At 48.3% G+C, this 14,419-nt stretch overlaps 38 non-coding genes across 38 annotated transcripts; all 38 read right to left on the bottom strand.

The window, feature by feature from the left end:
• Positions 1–4: 4 nt before the first annotated feature.
• trnah-gug (transfer RNA histidin (anticodon GUG)) lies at positions 5–76 on the bottom strand. The gene has a single exon. It is a non-coding gene; the product is annotated as a tRNA-His (tRNA).
• Positions 77–670: 594 nt separating this feature from the next.
• trnay-gua (transfer RNA tyrosine (anticodon GUA)) lies at positions 671–759 on the bottom strand. Its single transcript is given in 2 exon segments — positions 671–706; positions 723–759. It is a non-coding gene; the product is annotated as a tRNA-Tyr (tRNA).
• A 299-nt stretch (positions 760–1,058) lies between these two features.
• Positions 1,059–1,130, bottom strand: trnah-gug (transfer RNA histidin (anticodon GUG)). The gene has a single exon. It is a non-coding gene; the product is annotated as a tRNA-His (tRNA).
• A 378-nt stretch (positions 1,131–1,508) lies between these two features.
• trnar-acg (transfer RNA arginine (anticodon ACG)) lies at positions 1,509–1,581 on the bottom strand. The gene has a single exon. It is a non-coding gene; the product is annotated as a tRNA-Arg (tRNA).
• A 140-nt stretch (positions 1,582–1,721) lies between these two features.
• Positions 1,722–1,810, bottom strand: trnay-gua (transfer RNA tyrosine (anticodon GUA)). The gene is given in 2 exon segments: positions 1,722–1,757; positions 1,774–1,810. It is a non-coding gene; the product is annotated as a tRNA-Tyr (tRNA).
• Positions 1,811–2,109: 299 nt separating this feature from the next.
• Positions 2,110–2,181, bottom strand: trnah-gug (transfer RNA histidin (anticodon GUG)). Its single transcript has one exon. It is a non-coding gene; the product is annotated as a tRNA-His (tRNA).
• Positions 2,182–2,559: 378 nt separating this feature from the next.
• On the bottom strand, positions 2,560–2,632 carry trnar-acg (transfer RNA arginine (anticodon ACG)). Its single transcript has one exon. It is a non-coding gene; the product is annotated as a tRNA-Arg (tRNA).
• A 140-nt stretch (positions 2,633–2,772) lies between these two features.
• On the bottom strand, positions 2,773–2,861 carry trnay-gua (transfer RNA tyrosine (anticodon GUA)). Its single transcript is given in 2 exon segments — positions 2,773–2,808; positions 2,825–2,861. It is a non-coding gene; the product is annotated as a tRNA-Tyr (tRNA).
• A 299-nt stretch (positions 2,862–3,160) lies between these two features.
• On the bottom strand, positions 3,161–3,232 carry trnah-gug (transfer RNA histidin (anticodon GUG)). The gene has a single exon. It is a non-coding gene; the product is annotated as a tRNA-His (tRNA).
• Positions 3,233–3,613: 381 nt separating this feature from the next.
• trnar-acg (transfer RNA arginine (anticodon ACG)) lies at positions 3,614–3,686 on the bottom strand. The gene has a single exon. It is a non-coding gene; the product is annotated as a tRNA-Arg (tRNA).
• A 140-nt stretch (positions 3,687–3,826) lies between these two features.
• trnay-gua (transfer RNA tyrosine (anticodon GUA)) lies at positions 3,827–3,915 on the bottom strand. Its single transcript is given in 2 exon segments — positions 3,827–3,862; positions 3,879–3,915. It is a non-coding gene; the product is annotated as a tRNA-Tyr (tRNA).
• A 299-nt stretch (positions 3,916–4,214) lies between these two features.
• On the bottom strand, positions 4,215–4,286 carry trnah-gug (transfer RNA histidin (anticodon GUG)). The gene has a single exon. It is a non-coding gene; the product is annotated as a tRNA-His (tRNA).
• A 381-nt stretch (positions 4,287–4,667) lies between these two features.
• trnar-acg (transfer RNA arginine (anticodon ACG)) lies at positions 4,668–4,740 on the bottom strand. The gene has a single exon. It is a non-coding gene; the product is annotated as a tRNA-Arg (tRNA).
• A 140-nt stretch (positions 4,741–4,880) lies between these two features.
• On the bottom strand, positions 4,881–4,969 carry trnay-gua (transfer RNA tyrosine (anticodon GUA)). Its single transcript is given in 2 exon segments — positions 4,881–4,916; positions 4,933–4,969. It is a non-coding gene; the product is annotated as a tRNA-Tyr (tRNA).
• A 299-nt stretch (positions 4,970–5,268) lies between these two features.
• trnah-gug (transfer RNA histidin (anticodon GUG)) lies at positions 5,269–5,340 on the bottom strand. Its single transcript has one exon. It is a non-coding gene; the product is annotated as a tRNA-His (tRNA).
• A 381-nt stretch (positions 5,341–5,721) lies between these two features.
• trnar-acg (transfer RNA arginine (anticodon ACG)) lies at positions 5,722–5,794 on the bottom strand. The gene has a single exon. It is a non-coding gene; the product is annotated as a tRNA-Arg (tRNA).
• A 140-nt stretch (positions 5,795–5,934) lies between these two features.
• trnay-gua (transfer RNA tyrosine (anticodon GUA)) lies at positions 5,935–6,023 on the bottom strand. Its single transcript is given in 2 exon segments — positions 5,935–5,970; positions 5,987–6,023. It is a non-coding gene; the product is annotated as a tRNA-Tyr (tRNA).
• Positions 6,024–6,322: 299 nt separating this feature from the next.
• On the bottom strand, positions 6,323–6,394 carry trnah-gug (transfer RNA histidin (anticodon GUG)). Its single transcript has one exon. It is a non-coding gene; the product is annotated as a tRNA-His (tRNA).
• A 381-nt stretch (positions 6,395–6,775) lies between these two features.
• On the bottom strand, positions 6,776–6,848 carry trnar-acg (transfer RNA arginine (anticodon ACG)). The gene has a single exon. It is a non-coding gene; the product is annotated as a tRNA-Arg (tRNA).
• Positions 6,849–6,988: 140 nt separating this feature from the next.
• trnay-gua (transfer RNA tyrosine (anticodon GUA)) lies at positions 6,989–7,077 on the bottom strand. The gene is given in 2 exon segments: positions 6,989–7,024; positions 7,041–7,077. It is a non-coding gene; the product is annotated as a tRNA-Tyr (tRNA).
• A 299-nt stretch (positions 7,078–7,376) lies between these two features.
• Positions 7,377–7,448, bottom strand: trnah-gug (transfer RNA histidin (anticodon GUG)). Its single transcript has one exon. It is a non-coding gene; the product is annotated as a tRNA-His (tRNA).
• A 381-nt stretch (positions 7,449–7,829) lies between these two features.
• trnar-acg (transfer RNA arginine (anticodon ACG)) lies at positions 7,830–7,902 on the bottom strand. Its single transcript has one exon. It is a non-coding gene; the product is annotated as a tRNA-Arg (tRNA).
• Positions 7,903–8,042: 140 nt separating this feature from the next.
• On the bottom strand, positions 8,043–8,131 carry trnay-gua (transfer RNA tyrosine (anticodon GUA)). The gene is given in 2 exon segments: positions 8,043–8,078; positions 8,095–8,131. It is a non-coding gene; the product is annotated as a tRNA-Tyr (tRNA).
• A 299-nt stretch (positions 8,132–8,430) lies between these two features.
• Positions 8,431–8,502, bottom strand: trnah-gug (transfer RNA histidin (anticodon GUG)). The gene has a single exon. It is a non-coding gene; the product is annotated as a tRNA-His (tRNA).
• Positions 8,503–9,096: 594 nt separating this feature from the next.
• trnay-gua (transfer RNA tyrosine (anticodon GUA)) lies at positions 9,097–9,185 on the bottom strand. Its single transcript is given in 2 exon segments — positions 9,097–9,132; positions 9,149–9,185. It is a non-coding gene; the product is annotated as a tRNA-Tyr (tRNA).
• Positions 9,186–9,484: 299 nt separating this feature from the next.
• Positions 9,485–9,556, bottom strand: trnah-gug (transfer RNA histidin (anticodon GUG)). The gene has a single exon. It is a non-coding gene; the product is annotated as a tRNA-His (tRNA).
• Positions 9,557–9,937: 381 nt separating this feature from the next.
• Positions 9,938–10,010, bottom strand: trnar-acg (transfer RNA arginine (anticodon ACG)). The gene has a single exon. It is a non-coding gene; the product is annotated as a tRNA-Arg (tRNA).
• Positions 10,011–10,150: 140 nt separating this feature from the next.
• trnay-gua (transfer RNA tyrosine (anticodon GUA)) lies at positions 10,151–10,239 on the bottom strand. The gene is given in 2 exon segments: positions 10,151–10,186; positions 10,203–10,239. It is a non-coding gene; the product is annotated as a tRNA-Tyr (tRNA).
• A 299-nt stretch (positions 10,240–10,538) lies between these two features.
• On the bottom strand, positions 10,539–10,610 carry trnah-gug (transfer RNA histidin (anticodon GUG)). The gene has a single exon. It is a non-coding gene; the product is annotated as a tRNA-His (tRNA).
• A 381-nt stretch (positions 10,611–10,991) lies between these two features.
• Positions 10,992–11,064, bottom strand: trnar-acg (transfer RNA arginine (anticodon ACG)). The gene has a single exon. It is a non-coding gene; the product is annotated as a tRNA-Arg (tRNA).
• A 140-nt stretch (positions 11,065–11,204) lies between these two features.
• Positions 11,205–11,293, bottom strand: trnay-gua (transfer RNA tyrosine (anticodon GUA)). Its single transcript is given in 2 exon segments — positions 11,205–11,240; positions 11,257–11,293. It is a non-coding gene; the product is annotated as a tRNA-Tyr (tRNA).
• A 299-nt stretch (positions 11,294–11,592) lies between these two features.
• trnah-gug (transfer RNA histidin (anticodon GUG)) lies at positions 11,593–11,664 on the bottom strand. The gene has a single exon. It is a non-coding gene; the product is annotated as a tRNA-His (tRNA).
• Positions 11,665–12,258: 594 nt separating this feature from the next.
• Positions 12,259–12,347, bottom strand: trnay-gua (transfer RNA tyrosine (anticodon GUA)). Its single transcript is given in 2 exon segments — positions 12,259–12,294; positions 12,311–12,347. It is a non-coding gene; the product is annotated as a tRNA-Tyr (tRNA).
• A 299-nt stretch (positions 12,348–12,646) lies between these two features.
• Positions 12,647–12,718, bottom strand: trnah-gug (transfer RNA histidin (anticodon GUG)). The gene has a single exon. It is a non-coding gene; the product is annotated as a tRNA-His (tRNA).
• Positions 12,719–13,099: 381 nt separating this feature from the next.
• On the bottom strand, positions 13,100–13,172 carry trnar-acg (transfer RNA arginine (anticodon ACG)). Its single transcript has one exon. It is a non-coding gene; the product is annotated as a tRNA-Arg (tRNA).
• Positions 13,173–13,312: 140 nt separating this feature from the next.
• trnay-gua (transfer RNA tyrosine (anticodon GUA)) lies at positions 13,313–13,401 on the bottom strand. The gene is given in 2 exon segments: positions 13,313–13,348; positions 13,365–13,401. It is a non-coding gene; the product is annotated as a tRNA-Tyr (tRNA).
• Positions 13,402–13,700: 299 nt separating this feature from the next.
• Positions 13,701–13,772, bottom strand: trnah-gug (transfer RNA histidin (anticodon GUG)). The gene has a single exon. It is a non-coding gene; the product is annotated as a tRNA-His (tRNA).
• Positions 13,773–14,153: 381 nt separating this feature from the next.
• trnar-acg (transfer RNA arginine (anticodon ACG)) lies at positions 14,154–14,226 on the bottom strand. The gene has a single exon. It is a non-coding gene; the product is annotated as a tRNA-Arg (tRNA).
• Between the last annotated feature and the right edge of the window lie 193 nt (positions 14,227–14,419).

Raw genomic sequence — 14,419 nt, forward strand, 5'->3', positions numbered from 1 at the left:
GTGTTGCTGTGACCCGGATTCGAACCGGGGTTGCTGCGGCCACAACGCAGAGTACTCACCACTATACGATCACAGCTTGAAAGGGCACATGTACCCAGCTTTAGATATGTGCTCGGTCTCTGCAGTTATGTCAGTGAACACGGTGTGAGGTTGGAAGAAGAGTGTGCGGAGGTGTGCCGCCCCTGTCGTCAGGTAAGGGCATTTGCCTCGAATGAGATATGAGGAAGGAAGAGAATGAATAAAAGAGGTCCCATGAAAGACAAACATAAGCATGAGCCGGGGGCAGCTTTGGAAACATTACGGAAGACGGCCTATCCTGCGGCACCTTTGAAGTGTACATTTCCGGGCGTACACAGAGGCAAATGAAAACAGCAAGTAAATAAATAAATGACAGAGAAGAAGAAACATGTACACTACCAAGGTTGTGACTGGGAGAATATTAAAGACTAGGATTTTTTGAGCTAGCCAGGAGTTGAACCTAGAATGTTCTGATCCGTACTCAGACGCGTTATCCATTGCGCCACTAGCCCTCTTTGATGGTCACGTGTGGAAACACACGTGATGCAACGACTCAGATGTCCCATCCACAGTAGATGGCAGTGGCCAAAGCCATAGCCGAGTACAGTGATGAAATAGAGTCCCGCTCTGGGCAGATGAAAAACAATGGCAGTCCTTCGAGCCGGAGTTGAACCAGCGACCTAAGGATACCTGTTTTACTGGTTCTACAGTCCTCCGCTCTACCAACTGAGCTATCGAAGGAGGATGCATGTTGACAGCTCCATGACTTGTGTATTCTTCTACCAAAGCCTAAAACTGGGAAAAGGAAACATTTTAAATGAATTATTGTCTCCCTTATTTTGCCGGCTCCTTACCACTGGCAGAGTGCATTGTCCTCGGCTAAGTGTCCGGGCCGTAGCACGCCCCCTCCCCACCCCAATCAATTGAAGTGTGAATGGTGTGAAATTGTGATCCAAACACCCTAGTGGATTTTGTTGTGGCCGTGGCACCTTTTCTTTCTTTTTCCAAAAATCTTCGAAGCACTCTGGCTGCCACAGTGTTGCTGTGACCCGGATTCGAACCGGGGTTGCTGCGGCCACAACGCAGAGTACTCACCACTATACGATCACAGCTTGAAAGGGCACATGTACCCAGCTTTAGATATGTGCTCGGTCTCTGCAGTTATGTCAGTGAACACGGTGTGAGGTTGGAAGAAGAGTGTGCGGAGGTGTGCCGCCCCTGTCGTCAGGTAAGGGCATTTGCCTCGAATGAGATATGAGGAAGGAAGAGAATGAATAAAAGAGGTCCCATGAAAGACAAACATAAGCATGAGCCGGGGGCAGCTTTGGAAACATAACGGAAGACGGCCTATCCTGCGGCACCTTTGAAGTGTACATTTCCGGGCGTACACAGAGGCAAATGAAAACAGCAAGTAAATAAATAAATGACAGAGAAGAAACATGTACACTACCAAGGTTGTGACTGGGAGAATATTAAAGACTAGGATTTTTTGAGCTAGCCAGGAGTTGAACCTAGAATCTTCTGATCCGTACTCAGACGCGTTATCCATTGCGCCACTAGCCCTCTTTGATGGTCACGTGTGGAAACACACGTGATGCAACGACTCAGATGTCCCATCCACAGTAGATGGCAGTGGCCAAAGCCATAGCCGAGTACAGTGATGAAATAGAGTCCCGCTCTGGGCAGATGAAAAACAATGGCAGTCCTTCGAGCCGGAGTTGAACCAGCGACCTAAGGATACCTGTTTTACTGGTTCTACAGTCCTCCGCCCTACCAACTGAGCTATCGAAGGAGGATGCATGTTGACAGCTCCATGACTTGTGTATTCTTCTACCAAAGCCTAAAACTGGGAAAAGGAAAAATTTTAAATGAATTATTGTCTCCCTTATTTTGCCGGCTCCTTACCACTGGCAGAGTGCATTGTCCTCGGCTAAGTGTCCGGGCCGTAGCACGCCCCCTCCCCACCCCAATCAATTGAAGTGTGAATGGTGTGAAATTGTGATCCAAACACCCTAGTGGATTTTGTTGTGGCCGTGGCACCTTTTCTTTCTTTTTCCAAAAATCTTCGAAGCACTCTGGCTGCCACAGTGTTGCTGTGACCCGGATTCGAACCGGGGTTGCTGCGGCCACAACGCAGAGTACTCACCACTATACGATCACAGCTTGAAAGGGCACATGTACCCAGCTTTAGATATGTGCTCGGTCTCTGCAGTTATGTCAGTGAACACGGTGTGAGGTTGGAAGAAGAGTGTGCGGAGGTGTGCCGCCCCTGTCGTCAGGTAAGGGCATTTGCCTCGAATGAGATATGAGGAAGGAAGAGAATGAATAAAAGAGGTCCCATGAAAGACAAACATAAGCATGAGCCGGGGGCAGCTTTGGAAACATAACGGAAGACGGCCTATCCTGCGGCACCTTTGAAGTGTACATTTCCGGGCGTACACAGAGGCAAATGAAAACAGCAAGTAAATAAATAAATGACAGAGAAGAAACATGTACACTACCAAGGTTGTGACTGGGAGAATATTAAAGACTAGGATTTTTTGAGCTAGCCAGGAGTTGAACCTAGAATCTTCTGATCCGTACTCAGACGCGTTATCCATTGCGCCACTAGCCCTCTTTGATGGTCACGTGTGGAAACACACGTGATGCAACGACTCAGATGTCCCATCCACAGTAGATGGCAGTGGCCAAAGCCATAGCCGAGTACAGTGATGAAATAGAGTCCCGCTCTGGGCAGATGAAAAACAATGGCAGTCCTTCGAGCCGGAGTTGAACCAGCGACCTAAGGATACCTGTTTTACTGGTTCTACAGTCCTCCGCTCTACCAACTGAGCTATCGAAGGAGGATGCATGTTGACAGCTCCATGACTTGTGTATTCTTCTACCAAAGCCTAAAACTGGGAAAAGGAAACATTTTAAATGAATTATTGTCTCCCTTATTTTGCCGGCTCCTTACCACTGGCAGAGTGCATTGTCCTCGGCTAAGTGTCCGGGCCGTAGCACGCCCCCTCCCCACCCCAATCAATTGAAGTGTGAATGGTGTGAAATTGTGATCCAAACACCCTAGTGGATTTTGTTGTGGCCGTGGCACCTTTTCTTTCTTTTTCCGAAAATCTTCGAAGCACTCTGGCTGCCACAGTGTTGCTGTGACCCGGATTCGAACCGGGGTTGCTGCGGCCACAACGCAGAGTACTCACCACTATACGATCACAGCTTGAAAGGGCACATGTACCCAGCTTTAGATATGTGCTCGGTCTCTGCAGTTATGTCAGTGAACACGGTGTGAGGTTTGAAGAAGAGTGTGCGGAGGTGTGCCGCCCCTGTCGTCAGGTAAGGGCATTTGCCTCGAATGAGATATGAGGAAGGAAGAGAATGAATAAAAGAGGTCCCATGAAAGACAAACATAAGCATGAGCCGGGGGCAGCTTTGGAAACATTACGGAAGACGGCCTATCCTGCGGCACCTTTGAAGTGTACATTTCCGGGCGTACACAGAGGCAAATGAAAACAGCAAGTAAATAAATAAATGACAGAGAAGAAGAAACATGTACACTACCAAGGTTGTGACTGGGAGAATATTAAAGACTAGGATTTTTTGAGCTAGCCAGGAGTTGAACCTAGAATCTTCTGATCCGTACTCAGACGCGTTATCCATTGCGCCACTAGCCCTCTTTGATGGTCACGTGTGGAAACACACGTGATGCAACGACTCAGATGTCCCATCCACAGTAGATGGCAGTGGCCAAAGCCATAGCCGAGTACAGTGATGAAATAGAGTCCCGCTCTGGGCAGATGAAAAACAATGGCAGTCCTTCGAGCCGGAGTTGAACCAGCGACCTAAGGATACCTGTTTTACTGGTTCTACAGTCCTCCGCTCTACCAACTGAGCTATCGAAGGAGGATGCATGTTGACAGCTCCATGACTTGTGTATTCTTCTACCAAAGCCTAAAACTGGGAAAAGGAAACATTTTAAATGAATTATTGTCTCCCTTATTTTGCCGGCTCCTTACCACTGGCAGAGTGCATTGTCCTCGGCTAAGTGTCCGGGCCGTAGCACGCCCCCTCCCCACCCCAATCAATTGAAGTGTGAATGGTGTGAAATTGTGATCCAAACACCCTAGTGGATTTTGTTGTGGCCGTGGCACCTTTTCTTTCTTTTTCCAAAAATCTTCGAAGCACTCTGGCTGCCACAGTGTTGCTGTGACCCGGATTCGAACCGGGGTTGCTGCGGCCACAACGCAGAGTACTCACCACTATACGATCACAGCTTGAAAGGGCACATGTACCCAGCTTTAGATATGTGCTCGGTCTCTGCAGTTATGTCAGTGAACACGGTGTGAGGTTGGAAGAAGGGTGTGCGGAGGTGTGCCGCCCCTGTCGTCAGGTAAGGGCATTTGCCTCGAATGAGATATGAGGAAGGAAGAGAATGAATAAAAGAGGTCCCATGAAAGACAAACATAAGCATGAGCCGGGGGCAGCTTTGGAAACATTACGGAAGACGGCCTATCCTGCGGCACCTTTGAAGTGTACATTTCCGGGCGTACACAGAGGCAAATGAAAACAGCAAGTAAATAAATAAATGACAGAGAAGAAGAAACATGTACACTACCATGGTTGTGACTGGGAGAATATTAAAGACTAGGATTTTTTGAGCTAGCCAGGAGTTGAACCTAGAATCTTCTGATCCGTACTCAGACGCGTTATCCATTGCGCCACTAGCCCTCTTTGATGGTCACGTGTGGAAACACACGTGATGCAACGACTCAGATGTCCCATCCACAGTAGATGGCAGTGGCCAAAGCCATAGCCGAGTACAGTGATGAAATAGAGTCCCGCTCTGGGCAGATGAAAAACAATGGCAGTCCTTCGAGCCGGAGTTGAACCAGCGACCTAAGGATACCTGTTTTACTGGTTCTACAGTCCTCCGCTCTACCAACTGAGCTATCGAAGGAGGATGCATGTTGACAGCTCCATGACTTGTGTATTCTTCTACCAAAGCCTAAAACTGGGAAAAGGAAACATTTTAAATGAATTATTGTCTCCCTTATTTTGCCGGCTCCTTACCACTGGCAGAGTGCATTGTCCTCGGCTAAGTGTCCGGGCCGTAGCACGCCCCCTCCCCACCCCAATCAATTGAAGTGTGAATGGTGTGAAATTGTGATCCAAACACCCTAGTGGATTTTGTTGTGGCCGTGGCACCTTTTCTTTCTTTTTCCAAAAATCTTCGAAGCACTCTGGCTGCCACAGTGTTGCTGTGACCCGGATTCGAACCGGGGTTGCTGCGGCCACAACGCAGAGTACTCACCACTATACGATCACAGCTTGAAAGGGCACATGTACCCAGCTTTAGATATGTGCTCGGTCTCTGCAGTTATGTCAGTGAACACGGTGTGAGGTTGGAAGAAGGGTGTGCGGAGGTGTGCCGCCCCTGTCGTCAGGTAAGGGCATTTGCCTCGAATGAGATATGAGGAAGGAAGAGAATGAATAAAAGAGGTCCCATGAAAGACAAACATAAGCATGAGCCGGGGGCAGCTTTGGAAACATTACGGAAGACGGCCTATCCTGCGGCACCTTTGAAGTGTACATTTCCGGGCGTACACAGAGGCAAATGAAAACAGCAAGTAAATAAATAAATGACAGAGAAGAAGAAACATGTACACTACCATGGTTGTGACTGGGAGAATATTAAAGACTAGGATTTTTTGAGCTAGCCAGGAGTTGAACCTAGAATCTTCTGATCCGTACTCAGACGCGTTATCCATTGCGCCACTAGCCCTCTTTGATGGTCACGTGTGGAAACACACGTGATGCAACGACTCAGATGTCCCATCCACAGTAGATGGCAGTGGCCAAAGCCATAGCCGAGTACAGTGATGAAATAGAGTCCCGCTCTGGGCAGATGAAAAACAATGGCAGTCCTTCGAGCCGGAGTTGAACCAGCGACCTAAGGATACCTGTTTTACTGGTTCTACAGTCCTCCGCTCTACCAACTGAGCTATCGAAGGAGGATGCATGTTGACAGCTCCATGACTTGTGTATTCTTCTACCAAAGCCTAAAACTGGGAAAAGGAAACATTTTAAATGAATTATTGTCTCCCTTATTTTGCCGGCTCCTTACCACTGGCAGAGTGCATTGTCCTCGGCTAAGTGTCCGGGCCGTAGCACGCCCCCTCCCCACCCCAATCAATTGAAGTGTGAATGGTGTGAAATTGTGATCCAAACACCCTAGTGGATTTTGTTGTGGCCGTGGCACCTTTTCTTTCTTTTTCCAAAAATCTTCGAAGCACTCTGGCTGCCACAGTGTTGCTGTGACCCGGATTCGAACCGGGGTTGCTGCGGCCACAACGCAGAGTACTCACCACTATACGATCACAGCTTGAAAGGGCACATGTACCCAGCTTTAGATATGTGCTCGGTCTCTGCAGTTATGTCAGTGAACACGGTGTGAGGTTGGAAGAAGAGTGTGCGGAGGTGTGCCGCCCCTGTCGTCAGGTAAGGGCATTTGCCTCGAATGAGATATGAGGAAGGAAGAGAATGAATAAAAGAGGTCCCATGAAAGACAAACATAAGCATGAGCCGGGGGCAGCTTTGGAAACATTACGGAAGACGGCCTATCCTGCGGCACCTTTGAAGTGTACATTTCCGGGCGTACACAGAGGCAAATGAAAACAGCAAGTAAATAAATAAATGACAGAGAAGAAGAAACATGTACACTACCATGGTTGTGACTGGGAGAATATTAAAGACTAGGATTTTTTGAGCTAGCCAGGAGTTGAACCTAGAATCTTCTGATCCGTACTCAGACGCGTTATCCATTGCGCCACTAGCCCTCTTTGATGGTCACGTGTGGAAACACACGTGATGCAACGACTCAGATGTCCCATCCACAGTAGATGGCAGTGGCCAAAGCCATAGCCGAGTACAGTGATGAAATAGAGTCCCGCTCTGGGCAGATGAAAAACAATGGCAGTCCTTCGAGCCGGAGTTGAACCAGCGACCTAAGGATACCTGTTTTACTGGTTCTACAGTCCTCCGCTCTACCAACTGAGCTATCGAAGGAGGATGCATGTTGACAGCTCCATGACTTGTGTATTCTTCTACCAAAGCCTAAAACTGGGAAAAGGAAACATTTTAAATGAATTATTGTCTCCCTTATTTTGCCGGCTCCTTACCACTGGCAGAGTGCATTGTCCTCGGCTAAGTGTCCGGGCCGTAGCACGCCCCCTCCCCACCCCAATCAATTGAAGTGTGAATGGTGTGAAATTGTGATCCAAACACCCTAGTGGATTTTGTTGTGGCCGTGGCACCTTTTCTTTCTTTTTCCAAAAATCTTCGAAGCACTCTGGCTGCCACAGTGTTGCTGTGACCCGGATTCGAACCGGGGTTGCTGCGGCCACAACGCAGAGTACTCACCACTATACGATCACAGCTTGAAAGGGCACATGTACCCAGCTTTAGATATGTGCTCGGTCTCTGCAGTTATGTCAGTGAACACGGTGTGAGGTTGGAAGAAGGGTGTGCGGAGGTGTGCCGCCCCTGTCGTCAGGTAAGGGCATTTGCCTCGAATGAGATATGAGGAAGGAAGAGAATGAATAAAAGAGGTCCCATGAAAGACAAACATAAGCATGAGCCGGGGGCAGCTTTGGAAACATTACGGAAGACGGCCTATCCTGCGGCACCTTTGAAGTGTACATTTCCGGGCGTACACAGAGGCAAATGAAAACAGCAAGTAAATAAATAAATGACAGAGAAGAAGAAACATGTACACTACCATGGTTGTGACTGGGAGAATATTAAAGACTAGGATTTTTTGAGCTAGCCAGGAGTTGAACCTAGAATCTTCTGATCCGTACTCAGACGCGTTATCCATTGCGCCACTAGCCCTCTTTGATGGTCACGTGTGGAAACACACGTGATGCAACGACTCAGATGTCCCATCCACAGTAGATGGCAGTGGCCAAAGCCATAGCCGAGTACAGTGATGAAATAGAGTCCCGCTCTGGGCAGATGAAAAACAATGGCAGTCCTTCGAGCCGGAGTTGAACCAGCGACCTAAGGATACCTGTTTTACTGGTTCTACAGTCCTCCGCTCTACCAACTGAGCTATCGAAGGAGGATGCATGTTGACAGCTCCATGACTTGTGTATTCTTCTACCAAAGCCTAAAACTGGGAAAAGGAAACATTTTAAATGGATTATTGTCTCCCTTATTTTGCCGGCTCCTTACCACTGGCAGAGTGCATTGTCCTCGGCTAAGTGTCCGGGCCGTAGCACGCCCCCTCCCCACCCCAATCAATTGAAGTGTGAATGGTGTGAAATTGTGATCCAAACACCCTAGTGGATTTTGTTGTGGCCGTGGCACCTTTTCTTTCTTTTTCCAAAAATCTTCGAAGCACTCTGGCTGCCACAGTGTTGCTGTGACCCGGATTCGAACCGGGGTTGCTGCGGCCACAACGCAGAGTACTCACCACTATACGATCACAGCTTGAAAGGGCACATGTACCCAGCTTTAGATATGTGCTCGGTCTCTGCAGTTATGTCAGTGAACACGGTGTGAGGTTGGAAGAAGAGTGTGCGGAGGTGTGCCGCCCCTGTCGTCAGGTAAGGGCATTTGCCTCGAATGAGATATGAGGAAGGAAGAGAATGAATAAAAGAGGTCCCATGAAAGACAAACATAAGCATGAGCCGGGGGCAGCTTTGGAAACATTACGGAAGACGGCCTATCCTGCGGCACCTTTGAAGTGTACATTTCCGGGCGTACACAGAGGCAAATGAAAACAGCAAGTAAATAAATAAATGACAGAGAAGAAGAAACATGTACACTACCATGGTTGTGACTGGGAGAATATTAAAGACTAGGATTTTTTGAGCTAGCCAGGAGTTGAACCTAGAATCTTCTGATCCGTACTCAGACGCGTTATCCATTGCGCCACTATCCCTCTTTGATGGTCACGTGTGGAAACACACGTGATGCAACGACTCAGATGTCCCATCCACAGTAGATGGCAGTGGCCAAAGCCATAGCCGAGTACAGTGATGAAATAGAGTCCCGCTCTTGGCAGATGAAAAACAATGGCAGTCCTTCGAGCCGGAGTTGAACCAGCGACCTAAGGATACCTGTTTTACTGGTTCTACAGTCCTCCGCTCTACCAACTGAGCTATCGAAGGAGGATGCATGTTGACAGCTCCATGACTTGTGTATTCTTCTACCAAAGCCTAAAACTGGGAAAAGGAAACATTTTAAATGAATTATTGTCTCCCTTATTTTGCCGGCTCCTTACCACTGGCAGAGTGCATTGTCCTCGGCTAAGTGTCCGGGCCGTAGCACGCCCCCTCCCCACCCCAATCAATTGAAGTGTGAATGGTGTGAAATTGTGATCCAAACACCCTAGTGGATTTTGTTGTGGCCGTGGCACCTTTTCTTTCTTTTTCCAAAAATCTTCGAAGCACTCTGGCTGCCACAGTGTTGCTGTGACCCGGATTCGAACCGGGGTTGCTGCGGCCACAACGCAGAGTACTCACCACTATACGATCACAGCTTGAAAGGGCACATGTACCCAGCTTTAGATATGTGCTCGGTCTCTGCAGTTATGTCAGTGAACACGGTGTGAGGTTGGAAGAAGAGTGTGCGGAGGTGTGCCGCCCCTGTCGTCAGGTAAGGGCATTTGCCTCGAATGAGATATGAGGAAGGAAGAGAATGAATAAAAGAGGTCCCATGAAAGACAAACATAAGCATGAGCCGGGGGCAGCTTTGGAAACATTACGGAAGACGGCCTATCCTGCGGCACCTTTGAAGTGTACATTTCCGGGCGTACACAGAGGCAAATGAAAACAGCAAGTAAATAAATAAATGACAGAGAAGAAGAAACATGTACACTACCATGGTTGTGACTGGGAGAATATTAAAGACTAGGATTTTTTGAGCTAGCCAGGAGTTGAACCTAGAATCTTCTGATCCGTACTCAGACGCGTTATCCATTGCGCCACTAGCCCTCTTTGATGGTCACGTGTGGAAACACACGTGATGCAACGACTCAGATGTCCCATCCACAGTAGATGGCAGTGGCCAAAGCCATAGCCGAGTACAGTGATGAAATAGAGTCCCGCTCTGGGCAGATGAAAAACAATGGCAGTCCTTCGAGCCGGAGTTGAACCAGCGACCTAAGGATACCTGTTTTACTGGTTCTACAGTCCTCCGCTCTACCAACTGAGCTATCGAAGGAGGATGCATGTTGACAGCTCCATGACTTGTGTATTCTTCTACCAAAGCCTAAAACTGGGAAAAGGAAACATTTTAAATGAATTATTGTCTCCCTTATTTTGCCGGCTCCTTACCACTGGCAGAGTGCATTGTCCTCGGCTAAGTGTCCGGGCCGTAGCACGCCCCCTCCCCACCCCAATCAATTGAAGTGTGAATGGTGTGAAATTGTGATCCAAACACCCTAGTGGATTTTGTTGTGGCCGTGGCAACTTTTCTTTCTTTTTCCAAAAATCTTCGAAGCACTCTGGCTGCCACAGTGTTGCTGTGACCCGGATTCGAACCGGGGTTGCTGCGGCCACAACGCAGAGTACTCACCACTATACGATCACAGCTTGAAAGGGCACATGTACCCAGCTTTAGATATGTGCTCGGTCTCTGCAGTTATGTCAGTGAACACGGTGTGAGGTTGGAAGAAGGGTGTGCGGAGGTGTGCCGCCCCTGTCGTCAGGTAAGGGCATTTGCCTCGAATGAGATATGAGGAAGGAAGAGAATGAATAAAAGAGGTCCCATGAAAGACAAACATAAGCATGAGCCGGGGGCAGCTTTGGAAACATTACGGAAGACGGCCTATCCTGCGGCACCTTTGAAGTGTACATTTCCGGGCGTACACAGAGGCAAATGAAAACAGCAAGTAAATAAATAAATGACAGAGAAGAAGAAACATGTACACTACCATGGTTGTGACTGGGAGAATATTAAAGACTAGGATTTTTTGAGCTAGCCAGGAGTTGAACCTAGAATCTTCTGATCCGTACTCAGACGCGTTATCCATTGCGCCACTAGCCCTCTTTGATGGTCACGTGTGGAAACACACGTGATGCAACGACTCAGATGTCCCATCCACAGTAGATGGCAGTGGCCAAAGCCATAGCCGAGTACAGTGATGAAATAGAGTCCCGCTCTGGGCAGATGAAAAACAATGGCAGTCCTTCGAGCCGGAGTTGAACCAGCGACCTAAGGATACCTGTTTTACTGGTTCTACAGTCCTCCGCTCTACCAACTGAGCTATCGAAGGAGGATGCATGTTGACAGCTCCATGACTTGTGTATTCTTCTACCAAAGCCTAAAACTGGGAAAAGGAAACATTTTAAATGAATTATTGTCTCCCTTATTTTGCCGGCTCCTTACCACTGGCAGAGTGCATTGTCCTCGGCTAAGTGCCCGGGCCGTAGCACGCCCCCTCCCCACCCCAATCAATTGAAGTGTGAATGGTGTGAAATTGTGATCCAAACACCCTAGTGGATTTTGTTGTGGCCGTGGCACCTTTTCTTTCTTTTTCCAAAAATCTTCGAAGCACTCTGGCTGCCACAGTGTTGCTGTGACCCGGATTCGAACCGGGGTTGCTGCGGCCACAACGCAGAGTACTCACCACTATACGATCACAGCTTGAAAGGGCACATGTACCCAGCTTTAGATATGTGCTCGGTCTCTGCAGTTATGTCAGTGAACACCCTGTGAGGTTGGAAGAAGAGTGTGCGGAGGTGTGCCGCCCCTGTCGTCAGGTAAGGGCATTTGCCTCGAATGAGATATGAGGAAGGAAGAGAATGAATAAAAGAGGTCCCATGAAAGACAAACATAAGCATGAGCCGGGGGCAGCTTTGGAAACATTACGGAAGACGGCCTATCCTGCGGCACCTTTGAAGTGTACATTTCCGGGCGTACACAGAGGCAAATGAAAACAGCAAGTAAATAAATAAATGACAGAGAAGAAGAAACATGTACACTACCATGGTTGTGACTGGGAGAATATTAAAGACTAGGATTTTTTGAGCTAGCCAGGAGTTGAACCTAGAATCTTCTGATCCGTACTCAGAAGCGTTATCCATTGCGCCACTAGCCCTCTTTGATGGTCACGTGTGGAAACACACGTGATGCAACGACTCAGATGTCCCATCCACAGTAGATGGCAGTGGCCAAAGCCATAGCCGAGTACAGTGATGAAATAGAGTCCCGCTCTGGGCAGATGAAAAACAATGGCAGTCCTTCGAGCCGGAGTTGAACCAGCGACCTAAGGATACCTGTTTTACTGGTTCTACAGTCCTCCGCTCTACCAACTGAGCTATCGAAGGAGGATGCATGTTGACAGCTCCATGACTTGTGTATTCTTCTACCAAAGCCTAAAACTGGGAAAAGGAAACATTTTAAATGAATTATTGTCTCCCTTATTTTGCCGGCTCCTTACCACTGGCAGAGTGCATTGTCCTCGGCTAAGTGTCCGGGCCGTAGCACGCCCCCTCCCCACCCCAATCAATTGAAGTGTGAATGGTGTGAAATTGTGATCCAAACACCCTAGTGGATTTTGTTGTGGCCGTGGCACCTTTTCTTTCTTTTTCCAAAAATCTTCGAAGCACTCTGGCTGCCACAGTGTTGCTGTGACCCGGATTCGAACCGGGGTTGCTGCGGCCACAACGCAGAGTACTCACCACTATACGATCACAGCTTGAAAGGGCACATGTACCCAGCTTTAGATATGTGCTCGGTCTCTGCAGTTATGTCAGTGAACACGGTGTGAGGTTGGAAGAAGGGTGTGCGGAGGTGTGCCGCCCCTGTCGTCAGGTAAGGGCATTTGCCTCGAATGAGATATGAGGAAGGAAGAGAATGAATAAAAGAGGTCCCATGAAAGACAAACATAAGCATGAGCCGGGGGCAGCTTTGGAAACATTACGGAAGACGGCCTATCCTGCGGCACCTTTGAAGTGTACATTTCCGGGCGTACACAGAGGCAAATGAAAACAGCAAGTAAATAAATAAATGACAGAGAAGAAGAAACATGTACACTACCATGGTTGTGACTGGGAGAATATTAAAGACTAGGATTTTTTGAGCTAGCCAGGAGTTGAACCTAGAATCTTCTGATCCGTACTCAGACGCGTTATCCATTGCGCCACTAGCCCTCTTTGATGGTCACGTGTGGAAACACACGTGATGCAACGACTCAGATGTCCCATCCACAGTAGATGGCAGTGGCCAAAGCCATAGCCGAGTACAGTGATGAAATAGAGTCCCGCTCTGGGCAGATGAAAAACAATGGCAGTCCTTCGAGCCGGAGTTGAACCAGCGACCTAAGGATACCTGTTTTACTGGTTCTACAGTCCTCCGCTCTACCAACTGAGCTATCGAAGGAGGATGCATGTTGACAGCTCCATGACTTGTGTATTCTTCTACCAAAGCCTAAAACTGGGAAAAGGAAACATTTTAAATGAATTATTGTCTCCCTTATTTTGCCGGCTCCTTACCACTGGCAGAGTGCATTGTCCTCGGCTAAGTGTCCGGGCCGTAGCACGCCCCCTCCCCACCCCAATCAATTGAAGTGTGAATGGTGTGAAATTGTGATCCAAACACCCTAGTGGATTTTGTTGTGGCCGTGGCACCTTTTCTTTCTTTTTCCAAAAATCTTCGAAGCACTCTGGCTGCCACAGTGTTGCTGTGACCCGGATTCGAACCGGGGTTGCTGCGGCCACAACGCAGAGTACTCACCACTATACGATCACAGCTTGAAAGGGCACATGTACCCAGCTTTAGATATGTGCTCGGTCTCTGCAGTTATGTGAGTGAACACGGTGTGAGGTTGGAAGAAGAGTGTGCGGAGGTGTGCCGCCCCTGTCGTCAGGTAAGGGCATTTGCCTCGAATGAGATATGAGGAAGGAAGAGAATGAATAAAAGAGGTCCCATGAAAGACAAACATAAGCATGAGCCGGGGGCAGCTTTGGAAACATTACGGAAGACGGCCTATCCTGCGGCACCTTTGAAGTGTACATTTCCGGGCGTACACAGAGGCAAATGAAAACAGCAAGTAAATAAATAAATGACAGAGAAGAAGAAACATGTACACTACCATGGTTGTGACTGGGAGAATATTAAAGACTAGGATTTTTTGAGCTAGCCAGGAGTTGAACCTAGAATCTTCTGATCCGTACTCAGACGCGTTATCCATTGCGCCACTAGCCCTCTTTGATGGTCACGTGTGGAAACACACGTGATGCAACGACTCAGATGTCCCATCCACAGTAGATGGCAGTGGCCAAAGCCATAGCCGAGTACAGTGATGAAATAGAGTCCCGCTCTGGGCAGATGAAAAACAATGGCAGTCCTTCGAGCCGGAGTTGAACCAGCGACCTAAGGATACCTGTTTTACTGGTTC

Source organism: Cololabis saira, unplaced genomic scaffold (assembly GCF_033807715.1).
Source record: "Cololabis saira isolate AMF1-May2022 unplaced genomic scaffold, fColSai1.1 scf344, whole genome shotgun sequence".
Taxonomy (NCBI): domain Eukaryota; kingdom Metazoa; phylum Chordata; class Actinopteri; order Beloniformes; family Belonidae; genus Cololabis; species Cololabis saira.